Here is a 17,669-nt window from a genome sequence, read left to right on the forward strand (position 1 = left end):
TCTCTCTCTTTCTTTCTTCTTTCTTTCTTTTCTTTCTTTCTGTCTTTCTCTTTCTTTCTCTCTCTCTCTTTCTCTCTTTCTTTCTTCTTTCTTTCTTTTATTGTACTTTAAGTTCCGGGATACATGGGCAGAACATGCAGGTTTGTTATATAGGTATACATGTGTTATGGTCATTTGCTGCACCCATCAACCCATCATCTACATTAGGTATTTCTCCTAATGTTATCCCTCCCCTTGCCCCTCATCCCCCAACAGGCCCCAGTGTGTGATATTCCCCTCCCTGTGCCCATATGTTCTCATTGTTTGACTTCCACTTATGTGTGAGAACATGTGGTGTTTGTTTTTCCGTCCCTGTGTTAGTTTGCTGAGAATGATGGTTTCCAGCTTCATCCATGTCCCTGAAAAGGACATCAACTCATTTTTTATGACTGCATAGTATTCCATGGTATATATGTGCCACATTTTCTTTATCCAGTTTATTGCTGATGGATATTTGGGATGCTTCCAGGTTTTTGCTATTGTGAATAGTGCTGCAATAAATGTATGTGTGCATGTGTCTTTATAGTAGAATGATTTATAGTCCTTTGGGTATATACCCAGTCATGAGATTGCTGGGTCAAATGGGATTTCTAGTTCTAGATCCTTGAGGAATCTCCACACTATCTTCATTCACAGTTGCTACAAAGAGAATAAAATACCTAGGAATACAACTTATGAGGGATGTGAAGGACCTCTTCAAGGAGAGCTACAAACCACTGTTCAAGGAAATAAGAGAGGCCACAAACAAATGGAAAAACATTCCATGCTCCTGGATAGAAATAATCAATATCATGAAAATCAGCATATTGCCCAAAGTAATTTAAAATTCAATGCTATTCCCATCAAGCTACCATTGACTTTCTTCACAGAATTAGAAAAAGCTACTTTAAATTTCATATGGAACCAAAAAAGAGCTCGTATAGCCCAGACAATCCTAAGCAAAAAGAACAGAGCTGGAGGCATCATATTACCTGACTTCAAACTATCCTACAAGGGAACAGTAACCAAAACAGCATGGTACTGGTACCAAAAACAGATATATAGACCAATGGAACAGAACAGAGGCCTCAGAAATAGCACCACACATCTATAGCCACTGCCTTTTCCTAGTGAGTATTTACTAACCTATTCTCTAATAGGTGGCTAGACTGGTGGCACATGAATTTAATTCAATCGGAAACTGATTTAGTTTATTCCAGACTAGGTTGCTTTTGTGATAATACTTAATTTAAATCTCATTTGTTGTTTTCTAGGCTACTGCTTTCTCATTGTCTCAACTGAGAGCATGGGATATTTACTACAACCCTTTCTAATTGGAAGGTCCTGAATTTTTGTTTTCTTGGCACCAAGAGTCTGCCTTTCAGTGGCTTCTTCTTACCTCCTTAGGCTCTTGTCCTATCAAACTGGAGAACTGGGTATGGGATTATCCTCCTTTCTCTTCAAAACATTGGTCTCTTTAATTCTAAATTTTCTGGCTGCTGTGAACTTCAAGCTTTATTTACTATGTGCCACATAATTATGAAAACTTCACTGGCTTCTCTGCCTCTTAACTCCTTCCCTATTTTAGGACTCTTAGTCTTGTGATCTAAACCAAGAATTGGCAAGGGCCCAGAAAAGAAAAACAACTCACAGTATGCTTACTCACTTACCTGTTCCTTAATACCTGATTACCCAGCCAGCTCTCTGATTCTATCAGGTATTTTATTTATTTTTCTGAATTTTAGTTTTATGTCTTTATCTTATTACTGTTATATTTTGAATAATGAAATCATTAAGGTACAAAACAATGGACTATCATGAATGTTTAATTCTTAACATTTTGAGTAAAAAATATTTGAGTTTAATGTAGTGTTAACACAGATACTCTAACACAATGCAACTATTAATTAAAGTGACTTCTAAACCAATGAGTTCCATAGTGCATTATTATTTATGCATACTTCCAAGATTTTTTATACATGTATTACCTGCAAGATCAAGTACTAAAAATAAAGAGTACAGGAGGAGTTATTGTTTAACTCAATTTCAATTTGGAGAGATAAAAATTTCAGAGGATGGAGGGTGGTTGTAATTTAAAAATGTTAATATATTCGTGTGAGCATGTGTGTGTTTGTATGTGTTTATGTGTGTGTGTGTATGTGTGTGTGTGAGATGGTGTCTCACTTTTTTGTCCAGACTGGTCTCGAATTCTTGGGATCAAGCTTCCTCCCACCTCACTGTCCCAAGTTGTTGGGAATGCAGATGTGGGCCAGCATTCCTTGCTCAATATTAATATTCTTATTGCCACTGAACTCTACCCTTAAAAATGGTTAAAATTATAAATTTTATGTTATGTGTATTTTAACCAAAATAAAAAGTACATATTTAAAACAGTAGTCAAGAAAGCAAATTTGAAATAATTTTTAACTTAATCAGTAGTAAATTTTATTTAAGGATTCTGTCATACCAAATGTGATCTCAGTCAGATTTACATTATACTTTAACATCTGTGAACATATTACACTCGTCATTCTTCCCATTTTATTGGTATAAACATGAACTTGCTTTTTATACATATTTGGGTTCTAAGATATTAAAAATGTAATACTGTGCATTGGGAGGTCCATAAAATAAATCAAAATATATTTTATCTGCTGAACTATTGCAAGCAAATGATAAGCACGTATTATAAAAGATTAGCAGAAAGGGTTCATGGAGGAAGTGATAAATAAGATGAACCTTACAAAATATGCATATATATTTCATGATAATTCAAATTTTCAATACCAGTCATCAAGGAGAAAAGTGTACTTTCAATCGTGGTATTAAAATATGTGAGTTAATTTATTAAGTGCTAAAACACTTACAATTACTTTTAGAATTATTTTAATAGTAGACTATTCCCAAATTCAAAACATGTTCTCTTTAGGTCATTTTGTCATTTCACAAATTCAGCTAACCTGTCAGAGTGCTCTTTTCTCTATTTATTTTTCAAGTATGATGCCATTTAGTCTATTTTTTCTGGTTTAGCCAGATGCAAACTCCAAAGTCTTTAAAACGCCATGGGAAACAGAATTTTATGTTCGTTTCAAAGGGAGGGTAATCTTTTCCACTGTAGTAAAAAGCTTATTTTGCATGAAGTTATACAGAGTCACAATCTATAATCCAAGGACTGGTGGGCCATATGTTTTTCCTTTACTTGAACATTGCCATATACTTTGTCAAGCCCCCGGTTGAAATCATTCTGAGGTATTTTACACTGTTGCAGCATCTTATATTACAGTAAACAAAAAAAAAAAAAAATGCAATTACCTTAATGACAGCATCACAATCATGTAAGATAACAGAAAGAATCAATATCCATTTTTGCCTATGGTTCCAAAATTATGTGAGGCATGAAAAAATCAAAACTAAAGTTTAAAAAAGCCCTCCTGACTTGACTATAGCCTTTCTCAATGAGTGTAACTTCACCTGTGAATATGCCTGATCTGGAATGTCTTTGCTTAGTGTCACCCAAGTTTTGTGATAGTTGAGTGTTACTTCCATTGAAAGTTAAAGTTTTTTTTTTTTTAAGTTTAAACTATTGCCTTTTCTCTTCACTATAAGCAAATAAAATATACTAGTATTACAAAAATATGAAAGAGAAGATCAGTATTTATTTATAAGATAGTTTTATAAGAAGAATAATAATGTATAATTCAAATGAATTAGAAATTATAAACTAAACAAACAGACCCAGAGCGAAGAAAAACTTGAAAAGACTATTGGCTGAGCTATAATAATTATCAATGCCCATATTTAAATCCTTACTTATAGTGCTTTTAGAGATTTTTGTTGCTTTTGTTGTTGTTTTATTTTATTTTAAGATAGGGTCTCACTCTGTCACCCAGTCTGCGGTGCCTGTTAGTCAGGCTGGAGCCCAATTATGGCTCACTGCAGCCTCAAACTCCTGGGCTCAAGAAATCTTCTTCCTCAACCTCCTGAGTAGTTGGGACTACAGGGGCATGACACTATGCGCAGCTAAGTTTTTAACCTTTTTTGAGGAGATGAGGTCTTGTTATGATTCCCAAACTGGTCTGATACTCCTGGCCTCGAGAGGTCCTGGGACTTAGCCTCTCGAAGGGCAGGGATTACAGGCATGAGCCACTGTGCCTGGCGTTAAAATGTGTTTTGTATATTGCAATTTAACTTTAACAAAATTCAACTTACATTCACTTTTGTACTCATAGCATGATTCCTGAATTGTTGAAGGTCATAAATATTTTTCAAGGTTTTATGTTTGTTTGTTTTCCTTTTTTTTTCTTTATTTTGGAGACAGGTTCTCATTCTGTCACCCAGACTGGAGTGCAGTGGTGCAATATCAGCTAAATGAAGCCTCAATATCACTGGCTTAAGTCATTCTCCCACCATAGCCTCCCCGAGTAGCTGGGACTACAGGAATGCACCACCACACCTGGCTAATTATTTCCTTTTATTTTATTTATATATATATTTTTTGTAAATCCGGGGTTTCACCATGTTGCCCAGAATGGTCTTGAACACCTGGGCTCAAGTGATTCTGCCTGCCTTGGCCTCCCAAAGTGTTGGGATTACTGGTGTGAGCCACCGCACCCAGCCAGTATTTCTTTTTTTTTTTTTCTTTTTAATAATTTGTTTCATGAGGTTGAAAGAGAAGCTCACTTACCCATTCCTGGTCTACATACATCTTTTAGAAATCACTTATGAACAATTTCAATTACACATTTGTTTCCACACATAGTAAGCACATTTACTGTTTTCTTTCTTGTTTGTTTGTTTGTTTGTGTTTTGGTTTTTGGTTTTTGAGATGGAGTCTTGCTGTGTCGCCTAGGCTGGAGTACAACCGTGCGATCTTGGCTCACTGCAGCCTCTGCCTCCCGGGTTCAAGCGATTCTCCTGCCTCAGCCTCCTGAGTAGCTGGGATTACAGATGCCCACCACCATGCTGGGCTAATTTTTGTATTTTTAGTAGAAACGGGGTTTCTCCATGTTGGTCAGGCTAGTCTTGAACTCCTAAACTCAGGTAATTCGCCCGCCTTGGCCTCCCAAAGTGCTGAGATAATAGGCATGAGCCACCGCACCCTGCCCACATTTACTGTTTTTTATACTTCATTCAAATTGTTTGTATATACTCTTCAAACAAAAGCCATTAAATAAATAAATACAAATAGTTTTTTTCAAAAATCCTAATGTTGTCCACTTTCTTATGTATTTTTACCACAGATCCTTTTTAATAAACTTTTGTTATTTTCTGCTTTCATTTATAAACCATATCAAATTGTCACACCCTCTTAAACTACCCCAGGGCTATATTTAATTTACTGACAAGTCAAACACTTTGCATAAGTGAGTATTTCAGAACATTATTAATCACTCGATAAAAAAGCTTTGACTGTATCAGGTTCAGTTTGTAGATGATATTAATAGAAACACTTGAAAAATGATACCTATTAATGACGGTCTGGAAATTTCTCTAATATGATGAAATTAATAAAAGTGTGGCAAATCTAAATTATTTTTGAAATAAAAATAACACAGAGTATTTCAGAAGCAGGAAAGTTTTGTTAACCTAAATACTTAGGATCCAAGTAAGAACATTTGGCCACTATGCTCTAGGGAAGAATTTTAATAATAAAATTGTCATAATAAAATATAAGGTCAGACAAAGTGGTACTTCTTTACACAGCTTTGGCCAAAATCTTGATAACTTTCAAAATAGAAACCACACTGAAGTGAGAAAATGTGGAGTTTTCATTTTTAACATATTTTAATGTAAATAGCATTCATCCAAAATATTGTCATAAGCCATCTAAATCAAAATGCAACAATTGCAAAGTAAGAGCACTAACTTTATTTATTGATCTTCTAAAACAGAATATATTTAAACAGATATATTTCAACTATTAGGATAGGAACCAAACTAGGAAGAAAATATATGAGGTGATTTTCCAATTTTTCCAAACATGAGTAAAGAATTTTGCAGTTTAATCACTTGCTGTACACAGTTTAACAAACAAGACAAAAAGATACGGGAAGTCTACAAAGACCGTTCAGATTTTTATTTTACTGGGATACCATGTTGTATTCACTAGGATAAAAAAATAAGGAAACAATCAAACAAACAAAAAAATCTACTGTTGAGTTTATTTTACCTGGTATATTCGTAATTAAGTAACTGTAATATTTTCATAAATGTGGCTGCAAAATTTGTGATTAAAAATAAGTACAAGAGATTGGGACTTATTTTTTCAAAAGATCATTTTAAAATATTCTATTCAAAAATATTCACTAGTCTGTCTCTCTCATATTCCTATTTTAAAAGCTACCAGGAAAAACAGCAATACATATTGTTTTTTGGAAATCCTGTTGTATTCAAACACCAGGAGGGGTCCCAAATTTTAATAAAACTAAACTTCTCAGTGTTGGATTCAAGACTCCCTTTAGATCATTCTGAAAGAGAATGAAGGGTAGTGAGTCACATCAGACCAAAATTAAAGACAATAGACAAGCTACTGGTATTGTGAACATAGGCAATTTAATTCACCTCTTGAATGTGCCTTGTTCATGTATAAAATTGGAGTAATTCTATTTGTTAGCATGTTTCAACTACAAAATATAGAGAAGAGGCCAAGTGAAAAAAAAGGCTTTAATAATATAAAACTTGATTAATTTACAAAAGAGAGAGTCCAGAAATGCTTCCACTTCTGGCCAGAGTCGATCTGCATTCTGGCCCTGATTTTTTCCTATTGTCCTGTCTGCACATTCTGCCATATGCTGGCCATGTCCACACAGGCTGGCTTCCCTCATGGACAGAAGTTGCCTGCCAGAAATCTCCAGGACCACATGCTTCCTTAGTCATCCAGGAGAAAAGAAATATTCTGTATTCATTTTGGTTTTCTCCAAAAATGAGAAGTATTTTCCAATAAATTGCTAGCAAAACTGTCCTGAGAGATTACTGGCCAGAATTTAATCATATGATCATTCTGGGACATATTACTAGAAAGGAATAGAATACCATTGGATCAACAAGGCCAATCCCTTTGTCAGGTCTCCAAATGGATACTATAAAGTCAAATATCCATTAAAAGTGTATATGCATGACAGAGAATAGTTTTAAGTGAAACCACATTTGTAAAATATCAAGTATAGTGGCTGGCATAAAATAAGAGTTCAACACACAGTATGTTGCTAGGATGTGGGAATAGTAATGGTGGTGGAATTTATTCACTATCCCTTGAACTGCATTTTCCATCTAATTTCTGGGTCGTTATTTGCAAACCTTCCATTGTCTTTTAATTGTGGCATTTCTTTCCTTGCCCATACATTGTTAGAAAAATCTGGTGATACATTTCTTTTCCAAATTCAGAATTCACTGGATTATTGTGGCAGATTATATACATATATCTTTTGGCATCATGATCATGTTTTAGACACCTTGATTCTATGAACTTTAGAGAAAAGAATCAGCATCTTGTTACAGGAGTTTGTTTTTTATTTTAAATTACAGGCATATCTCAGAGATATTGTTGGTTTTGTATCAGACCACTGCAATAAAGAGAACATCACAAACAAGGAAGTCACATAAATGATTTATTTTCCCAATATATATATAAAATTATGTTTACACTACAACTGTAATGTATTAAGTGCAGAATAGCATCATGTTTAAAAAATGGACATGCTTTTATTCAAAAATACTTTATTGCTACAAAATACTAACATTCATCTGAGCATTCAGCCAGTTGTAATCTTTTTTCTGATGGAGAACCTTGTCTTGATGTTGATGGCTGCTGACGGATAAGGATAGTGGTTGCTGAAGGTTAAGGTCTCCGTGACAATTTTAAAATAAGACAACAATGACATTTGCTGTATCTATTGACTCTGTTTTTTTTCCCACAAAAATTTTTCTGTAACATGGAATACTGTTTAATGACATTTTACCCACAGTGACACTTCTTTCCAAATTGAAGTCCATTTATCTCAAACCTTGCCACTGCTTTAGTAACTAAGTTTATATCATATGGTAAGTCTTTTTTTAAATATTTAAACAATGTTCACGTCATCTTCACAAAGAGTAGATTCCATTTCAAGAAACTGATTTCTTTGTTTATCCATATTATGCAACTCCTAACCCATTCAACCTTTATCATGAGATTGCAGCATTTCAGACACATCTACAGGCCTCACTTCTAATACTAGCTCTCTTCCTATTTCCAACACATCTTGAGTTACTTCCTCCACTGATGCAAAAGTCATCCACAAGCATTGGAATCAATTTCTTTTAAACAACTACTAATGTTAATATTTTGGTGTCTGTTATGAATATTTTCATGGCATCTAGAAAAGTAAATCATTTCCAGAAGGTTATAAGTTTATTTTGCTCAGATCCATCAGACAAATCACTATTTATGGCAGCTGTAGCATTAAGAAATGCATTTCTTAGTAAGGCTGAACTATCAAAAAATTACTTCTTGACCTGCAGAATGGATGTCGTGTTAGCAGGCATAAAAATGATATTCATCTTCTTATACATCTCCCTTAAAGCTCTTGGGTGACTGGGTACCTTATCAGTGAGCATTAGTATTTAGAAAGAACCTTTCTTTTCTGAGCAGTAGGTCTCAATAGTCGGCTTAAACTATTCAGTAAATCATGCTGTAAACAGACCTGCTGTCATCCAAGCTCTGTTGTTTTATTTATAGAGTACAGACAGAGTGGATTTAGCATAATTCCTACACATCCAGGGATTTTTTGGAGTGATAAATGAGCAATGGCTTTAAAGTCACAAGATGCATTAGCCCCTAACAAGAGAGTCAACCTGTACTTTGAAGCTTTGAAGCCAGGTATTGACTTTTCTCTAGCTATGAAACTCCTAGACATAATCTTCTTCCAATAGAAGGCTGTTTTATCTCCATCAAAAATCTGTTGTTTAGTGTAGCTACATTTATCAACAATCTCAGCTAGACCTTCCAGATAACTCAGTGTAGCTTCTACGTCAGCACTTGCTACTTCACTTTGTTCATAATGTTATGTTACGGAGATGGCTTCTTTCTTAAACTTCATGAACCAACAATTTCTAACTTCAAATTTTCCTTGCAGCTTTCTCAGTTCTTTCAGCCTTCATAAAATTTCAGAGTTAGGGCCTTGCACTGGATTAGGCTTTGTTAAGGTAATGTGGCTAGTTTCATCATCTATCAAGACCAATAAAACATTCACTATATCAGCAATAAGGCTGGTTCACTTTCTTAGCATTCATGTGTTCAGTGGAGTAGGACTTTTAATTTCCTTCAAGGCCTTTTCCTTTGTATTTGCATCTTGGCTAACTGTTTTACACAAGAGGCCTACCTTTTAGCTTATCTCAGCTTTTGACATGCCTTCCTTAACAAATGTATCATTTCTAGCTTTTGGTTGAAACTGAGGGATGTGCAACTCTTCTTTTCATATGAATGCTAAGAGGCTGTTGTAGGGTTACTAATCAGTGTAGTTTGGCTGTGTCTCCACACAAATCTCATCTTGAATTCCCATGTGTTGTGGGAGGAACCTGGAGGAGATAATTGAATCATGGGGGCAAGTCTTTCCCATGCTGTTCTCATGATAGTGAATAAGTCTCATGAGATCTGATGGTTTTAAAAAGAGGAGCTGTCCTGCACAAGCTCTCTTTGCCTGCTGGTATCTGTATAAGACATGACTTGCTCTTCCTTGACTTTTGCAATGATTGTGAGGCTTCCCCAGCCATGTGGAACTCTAAGTCCAATTAAACCCTCTCTCCTTCGTAAATTGCCCAGTGCCAGGTATGTCTTTATTAGCAGCATGAAAACAGACTAATACAGTAAATCGGTACTAGTAGAGTGGGGTGTTACTGAAAAGATACCCAAAAATGTGGAAGTGACTTTGCAACTGGGTAACAGGCAGATGTTGGAACAATTTGGAGGGCTCAGAAGAAGATAGGAAAGTGAGAAAAAGTTTGGAATTCCTTAGAGATTTGTTGAATAGCTTTGACCAAAATGCTGATAGTGATATGAACTATAAGGTCCAGGCTGAGGTGGTCTCAGATGGAGACGAGGGACTTTTTGGGAACAAAGGTGACCCTTGTTATGTTTTAGCGAAGAGACTGGCAACATTTTGCCCCTGCTCTAGAGATTTATGGAACTTTGAACTTGAGAGAGATGATTTCAGGTATCTGGCAGAAGAAATTTCTAAGCAGCAAAGCAAGTAACCCAAGAGGTTACTTGGGTGCTGTTAATGGCATTCAGTTTTATAAAGGAAGCAGAGCATAAAAGTTTGGAAAATTTGCAGTCTGATAATACAATAGAAAACAAAATCCTATTTCTGAGGAGAAATTCAAGCCAGCTGCAGAAATTTGCATAAGTAATGAGGAGCCAAATGTTAATCCCCAAGACAATGTGGAAAATGTCTCCAGGGCATGTCAGAGGTCTTCAAGGCAGCCCCTCCCATCTCAAGCCTGGAGGCCTAGGAAGAAAAAGTGGTTTCCTGGGCCTAGCATCCCTGTGCTGTGTGCAGCCTAGGGACTTGGTATCCTGCGTCCCAGCCACTCCAACTGTGACTGAATGGGGCCAACATAGAGCTTGGGCCGTGGCTTCAGAGGGTGCAAGCCTCAAACTTGGCAGCTTCAACGTGGTGTTGAACCTGTGAGTACACAGAAGTCAAGAATTGAGGTTTGGGAACCTCTGCCTAGATTTCAGAAGATGTATGGAAATGCCTGAATGCTCAGGCAGAAGTTTGTTGCAGGGGCAGGGCTCTCATGGAGAACCTCCACTAGAGCAGTGCAGAAGGGAAATGTAGGGTCAGAGTCCCCACACAGAGTTCTTACTGGGTCATTGCTTGGTTGAGCTATGAGAAGAGGGTCACTGTCCTCCAGACCCCAGAATGGTAAATCCACTGATAGCTTGCACTGTATGCCTGGAAAAGCTGCAGACACTCAAGACCAGCCCGTGAAAGCAGCCAGGAGGGAGGCTGTACCCTGCAAAACCACAGGGGTGGAGCTGCCCAAGACCATAGGAACCCACCTCTTGCATCAGTGTGACCTAGATGTGAGGCATGGAGTCAAAGGAGATCATTTGGGAGCTTTAAGATTTGACAGCCCTGCTGGATTTCAGATTTGCATGAGACTTTCATGGGACTTGCATGGAACCTATAACCTCTTTGTTTTGGCCAATTTCTCTCACTTGTAAAAGCTGTATTTACCCAGTTCCTGGACCACCACTGTATCTAGGAAGTAACTAACCTGCTTTTGGTATTACAGACTCATATAGGAGGAAGGGACTTGCCTTATCTCTGATGGAACTTTGGACTGTGGACTTTTGAGTTGATGCTGAAATGTGTTAAGATTTTGAGGAGCTGTCAGGAAGGAATAATTGGTTTTGAAATGTAAGGATGTGAGATATGGGAGGGGCCAGGTGCAGAATGATATGGTTTGGCTGTGTCCCCACCCAAATCTCATCTTGAATTCCTAAATGTTGTGGGAGGGACCCAGTGGGAGGTAATTGAATCATGGGGGCAAGTCTTTCCCGTGCTATTCTCATGGTAGTGAATAAGTCTCATGAGATCTGACAGTTTAAAAAATAGGAGTTCTCCTGCACAAGCAACCTCTCTTTGCCTGCTGCCATCCATGTAAGACGTGACTTGCTCTTCCTTGCCTTCCACCATGATTGTGAGCCTTCCCAGCCAGGCAGAACTGTAAGTCCAGTTAAACCTCTTTCTTTTGTAAATTGCCTAGTCTCAGGCATGTCTTTAATAGCAGTGTGAAAATGGACTAAAATGCTAATTGATCTAATTTTAATATTGTGGCATGTCAGTGAATAGGGGATCTGAGGAGAGGAAAACAGAGATGGGGGAGTTCCCAGTCTGTGGAGCAATCTGAATACACACAGCATTCATTCATTAAGTTCTCCATATTATATGAGTATGTGCTGCTGAAAACTGATGCTGATAGACTTGTTCTCAATGCAGGCTACCACAACTCTGCAATTTGTTAAAAAAAAAAAAAAATCTGTGAAGGGCAATAAAGCAAAGCATAATAAAAGAAGATATGCCTGTATTCATGACGTATAAGAGTCTTACTTTGCAAGTTAAGTTCATTTGACTCTCACATCCATTATTGCTTTTCATTCTCAGAAAATCTGCCTTTTCTTTTAAATCCCAACCAGCTCAACAAATTCTAGTTGAATCTATCTCTAAGTGCCCATTTATCACTCATCCTCAATTCTTTCAGTACTGTGTGCTGTGACCCTTTCTTAGCTCATTAATTGTTTTGTCATTGAACCCCACTTGTTGGAAATGCAGTGTAACATATTTTCCACATCCTGGGGAAGGGGATGTGGAGCATGTTAGTTTTTAAGACTGCCATAACGAATTATCAAATTCAAGTAGTTAAAGTTTGGAGCACGAATATTTACTGCCTCACAGTTCTGAAGGGTACAAGTCCAAAATCAAAGTGCTGGCAGGGTTGATTCCTCTGAGAGCTGTGGGGAGGAATCTGTTCCTCTCCTCTTCTCTAACTTCTGGCAGCCACAGGCATTTCTTGACTGGCAGATAACGTTCTCCATGTGCTTTCACACTGTCTTTCTCTGTATATGTTTGTCTTTTTGTTCAAATCTTGTCTTTTTATAAGGAATCCAGATATATTGGTTTAGGTCCAATAATAATGTCCTCATTTTGACTTCATTACCTTTGTAAATACCCCATTTCCAAAGAAGATCACCTTCGGGGAGCTATTGGGAGTTAGACTTCAATACATCTTTCTTGAGGGACATAACTCAACTCATAATAGGAAGGAAACATAACTAATTCAATGAACCAAAAATGAAGAACTGAAATGGCCCCAAAGTATATTTGATAGCCTAGGGTTCTGTAATTTGCAAAAAATAGTTATGTAGACTGCTAGGCATAATAACTAGAAAAAATAGTACATTAGAAACTATTAAGTTGGTGCAAAAGTAATTATTTCTACTATTACTTTTGATTTCATTTTAATTATATTTCACCATTACTTTTAATGGCAAAAATCACAATTACTTTTGCACTAAGCTAATACTACTTGCATTTCTCTTCTTAAACTCTTGCTGTGAAGCGTTACTTCCAAAAATATATTTTAATGCTTGCTTCAAATAATACTGTCTTATATAAATAATGGAGGATTATTTAGCGATTTGACAATAGGAAAAAGCATACCTTTAAACTGAGGATTAATATCCCAGGTTTGTGTTTTGTTGAATGTATCAGTTGGAGAAAACTATTTTCCAAATTATTGTAATTTATGTCTTTGTGTATATGTACACGGTGTAACATGAATTACTGATGTTCCTTAGTCTTGGCAAAACACACTGCATATATATAGATCACCAGGTGATTTAGACTAATATTATGCTTCCTAAAATGTTTCTTGTTTTGTTTTTCAACTCTTATTTTAGGTTCAGGGATACATGTTCAGGTTTGTTATGTAGATAAATTGTGTGTCACTTGGTTCGGTGTAGATGTTTCATCACACAGCACAGGACCCAACAGGTAGCTGTTTGATCCTCACTTTCCTCCCACCCTCCACCCTCAAGTAGGCCTCAGTTTCTGTTGTTTCCTTCTCTGTGTCTATATGTACTCAGTGTTTAGCTCCCACTTGTAAGTGAGAACATGTGGTATTTGGTTTTCTGTTCCTATGTTAGTATCCTTAGCATAATGGCCTCTAGTTCTATCCATGTTTTTGCAAAAGACATAATATTCCTTTTGGGTCTTCATGGTATTCTGTGGTATATGTGCTCCATATTTATTCAGTCTACTGTTAATGGACATCTAGGTAGATTCCATGTCTTTGCTATTGTGAATAGTGCTATGATGAAGGTATTTATGCATGTATCTGTATGGTAGAATGATTTATATTTCTTTCAGTAATTATTCAATAAAGGGATTGCTGGGTTGAATGGCAATATCATTTTAAACCAAACCTCTCTCCAACATGGCTGAACTAGTTTCATCTTCTAGCAGCAGTGTATGAGCGAACGTGCTTTTTGAGTCATGTTATCTAACCAACTAGAATAAGTGAAGTCTGACTGATTCAGACTTGAGGTATCATATTTTTGTAAATAAACATTTCCAAATATAAAACTTTAAGGATATTAAATATTTTGGAAAACACTGACCTTACTTCAAATTATAAACCATAATAAAATGAAGTTACCAAATATAGGAAAAGATACAAATCATTATCCTATGCTAATCAGTGAAATAGAAAAGACACTTAATTTCTCAATTGTTTGATCATTTCCTGAGTAAATACTTACTACCTATTTTAAAACATGCTAGTGCTTGGTGATAGTAATTAAATAAAAAATCTTTTTTAAAAATCATATTCTAGTGTGAGGAAGTGATATATAATAAAGTATTTCAAATACTGTGCAACTAATGCAGTATTAGAGGGAATGAACACTGCTGAGGCTTAGGAAAGAGTAGAAAGAGTTATGTTTACCTGCTCTGATTCAGAAAAGATTTCGCAACTCCAGGTATTAATTGTAAAAGATGTTCTGTGCCTTTGCATAGCATTCATTTATATAGAACTAGTAACTATTTTTCTTTATTCTTTAACTCTTCATTTATATTATTTCCCCCTCCTCCTCTCTGTCTCCTTCCTTCTAATCATTTTTCTTTTTTCTTTCTATAAAATTGACAATTATAGTTCGTTTTACCACTTTCAAAGATAAATCTCAGATACACTGAATATACTGACAATTTTCATCAAAAAATAAATATGTAATCATTTCAGGCAATTCTACTCTTTATTACATTCAATAATTTTAATTAACACTGTATTAATAACCTGAGATAGGTGGGATTATTGTGGGATCACTACACTCTTGTGACCTTTAAGCTGTTCCTTCACATTTCCATCCATGTTGGTACTCTAGCCATGCCACTCAGTTGACTATACTTGTGTATCATCCAGGGCTATTAGTATTCTATTCCTAATGAGTTATCATAATATAATTTGCACACTATTACTAAATTATACTACTTTGCAGTTAAGCAAATGGTGCTTGGGTACAATGAAAAAAGATGTTAAATACACTTTAAACTTTGCTATTTCAAGGAAGGACAAAGTAATAAAGAAAGGATAATAAGTGGACTAAAGGCCGTATAATAGTCATTATCTATAAAGAAAAGGAATAAAGACCACAATGTAGGGGATAGTTGAATGTTTTGTATGATCTATAATAAGATAGCATATATAAATATCATGTACATATATAAAGTATATACTTGCTATGAACTGAATATTTGTGTTCCCCCAAAATTCATATTGAAGTCTAAATTGCCAAGGTGATGTCTCATGTAGAAGTGAGTTCTTTGAGATGTGATGAGTTCATGAGACTAGAGCCCTCCTCATGGGATTGGTGACTTATAGGGAGAGACAAGAGAACTTTCTTTCTCTCTCCGCTGCCCTCTCAGCTTTGTCAAAATACAAGGGGAAGATGACTGTTTGGAAACCAGAAACTATGGCCTCAACAGACATGAGATCTGCTGGCACCTTAATCTTGGACTTTCCATCTCTGGAACTGTGAGAAATCAATGCTTATTGTTTAAGCCACCCAATCTTTTGGTAACTTCTTATAGCAGTCCAAACTGACTGAGTTAGTCTTCTTGACCACTTGTTGGTTAAGAAACTTACAAAAGTGTTGGTGATAATATGGAAAAAAAGTAGTATTGTAAATTAGTACAGTATGAAGTTTCTCAGAAAAACTAAAAATAGAATTACAATATGCTCCAGCAACCCTATACCGAATATATGACCAGGGGAATTGCAATCAGTATGCCAAGGAAGTGTCTGCATTCTCATGTTTACTGCAACACTATTCAAAATAGTCGACATCTGAAAACAACCCAAGTATCCGTCAATATGTAGATTTTTAAAATGTGCTATATATATATAATGCAATAAAATTGAGCCTTAGAAAAACAGAACATATTGTCATGTGTGACAACATGGATGAACCTAGAAGACATACGTAAAACAAAATAAGCCAGAGACAGAGACAAATGTCATATGATCTCATTTATATCTGGAATCTAAAGAAGTCAAATTCATAGAAGTATTGAGTAGAATGGTGGTTACCAGGGCCTGGAGTGTGGGGTTGGATGGGAAAGGGGGAAATATTGGTCAGTGGGTGCAATGATACAGTAAGATTGGAGGAATAAGTTCTGGTGTTCTATTGTATAGCATGGTGACTATAGTTAATGATAGTGGATTGTACATTCAAAATAGAGATTTTAAATGTCATCATTACAAATAACTCATAAGTATTTGAAGAGGTGGATATACTACTTACCTGATTTGGTCATTCTGAAATGTATACATATATCAAAACATCACATTGTACCCCATAATATATACAATTATTATTTGACAACTAAAAATAAGATTATACTAAAAGGAGCTGGGCATGGTGGCTCATACCTGTAATCCCAGCACTTTGGGAGGCCGAGGCAGGCAGACTGCCTGAGGTCAGTAGTTAGAAACCAGCCTGGCCAACATGGCAAAACCCTGTCTTTGCTAAAAATACAAAAAAAAAAAAAATAGCTGGGCATGGTGGCAGGTGCCTGTAATACCAGCTAGTCAGGAGGCTGAGGCAGGAGAATCACTTAAACCCAGGAGGCGGGGATTACAGTGAGCCAAGATCCTGAGCCACTGCACTCCAGCCTGGGTGACAGAGTGAGACTCTGTCTCAATAAATAAATAAATAAATAAATAAATAAATAAATAAATAAATAAATAAAATTATACTGAAGAAACAAAATGTCAGACTTAAATTTTCTCTAATCTATTGGTTTCTTCTCTACTGATAATCTGTTTTCCCATAAGTTCTTCATATGTGAACATCTTTTTTTTGAGACAGTCTCACTCTGTCACCCACGCTGGAGTGCAGAGGCGTGATCTCGGCTAACTGCAGCCTTCACCGCCCTGGTTCAAGCAATTCCCCTGCCTAAGCCTCCTGAGTAGCTGGGATTACAGGCACATGCCACCACACCCAGCTAATTTTTTTTACTATGTTGGTCAACTGGTCTCTAACTCCTGACCTCAGGCAATCCGCCTGCCTCGGCCTCACAAATTGCTGGGATTACAGGCGTAAGCCACCGCACCTGGCCATAAGTGAGTATCTTTACACAGTGAACATCTTTACACAGTATGAAGCATTATGACATTACTGTTTTAAAGATGCAGGTAAATCTGACTGTTGTCTTCTTGTTGACTTTTAAGTGTTATTCCTCATATAGAAAACTATACACAATCATACAAAATACCATATTTTCTCCATGCACAGGCAGGCTGAATAATTTCATTGAAAAATAAATTTAATTTAATTTAATTTTTTACATTTTTTAAAACCCGCAGGATTATGCAATCCAAAGAGATAACACTGTAGTGAAAGTTTTTGTTTTGTTTTATACAAAATTTCCAAGCATTTGAAATCTATTTATTCAAACAAATAACTAAAATCATGGTAAATGTGGTAAGATGTAACAGTACTAAACAAATGTAAAAATACATAGTACCTTTTTAATTTAAACAGAGCTTTAGTAAACATGATTTTTAGCTTTGTATATTGAAAAGATAGCCATGTTGCTTATTTTTTC

The sequence above is a fragment of the Colobus angolensis genome, unplaced genomic scaffold (assembly GCF_000951035.1).
Source record: "Colobus angolensis palliatus isolate OR3802 unplaced genomic scaffold, Cang.pa_1.0 Scaffold127, whole genome shotgun sequence".
NCBI classification, from domain to species: Eukaryota; Metazoa; Chordata; class Mammalia; order Primates; family Cercopithecidae; genus Colobus; species Colobus angolensis.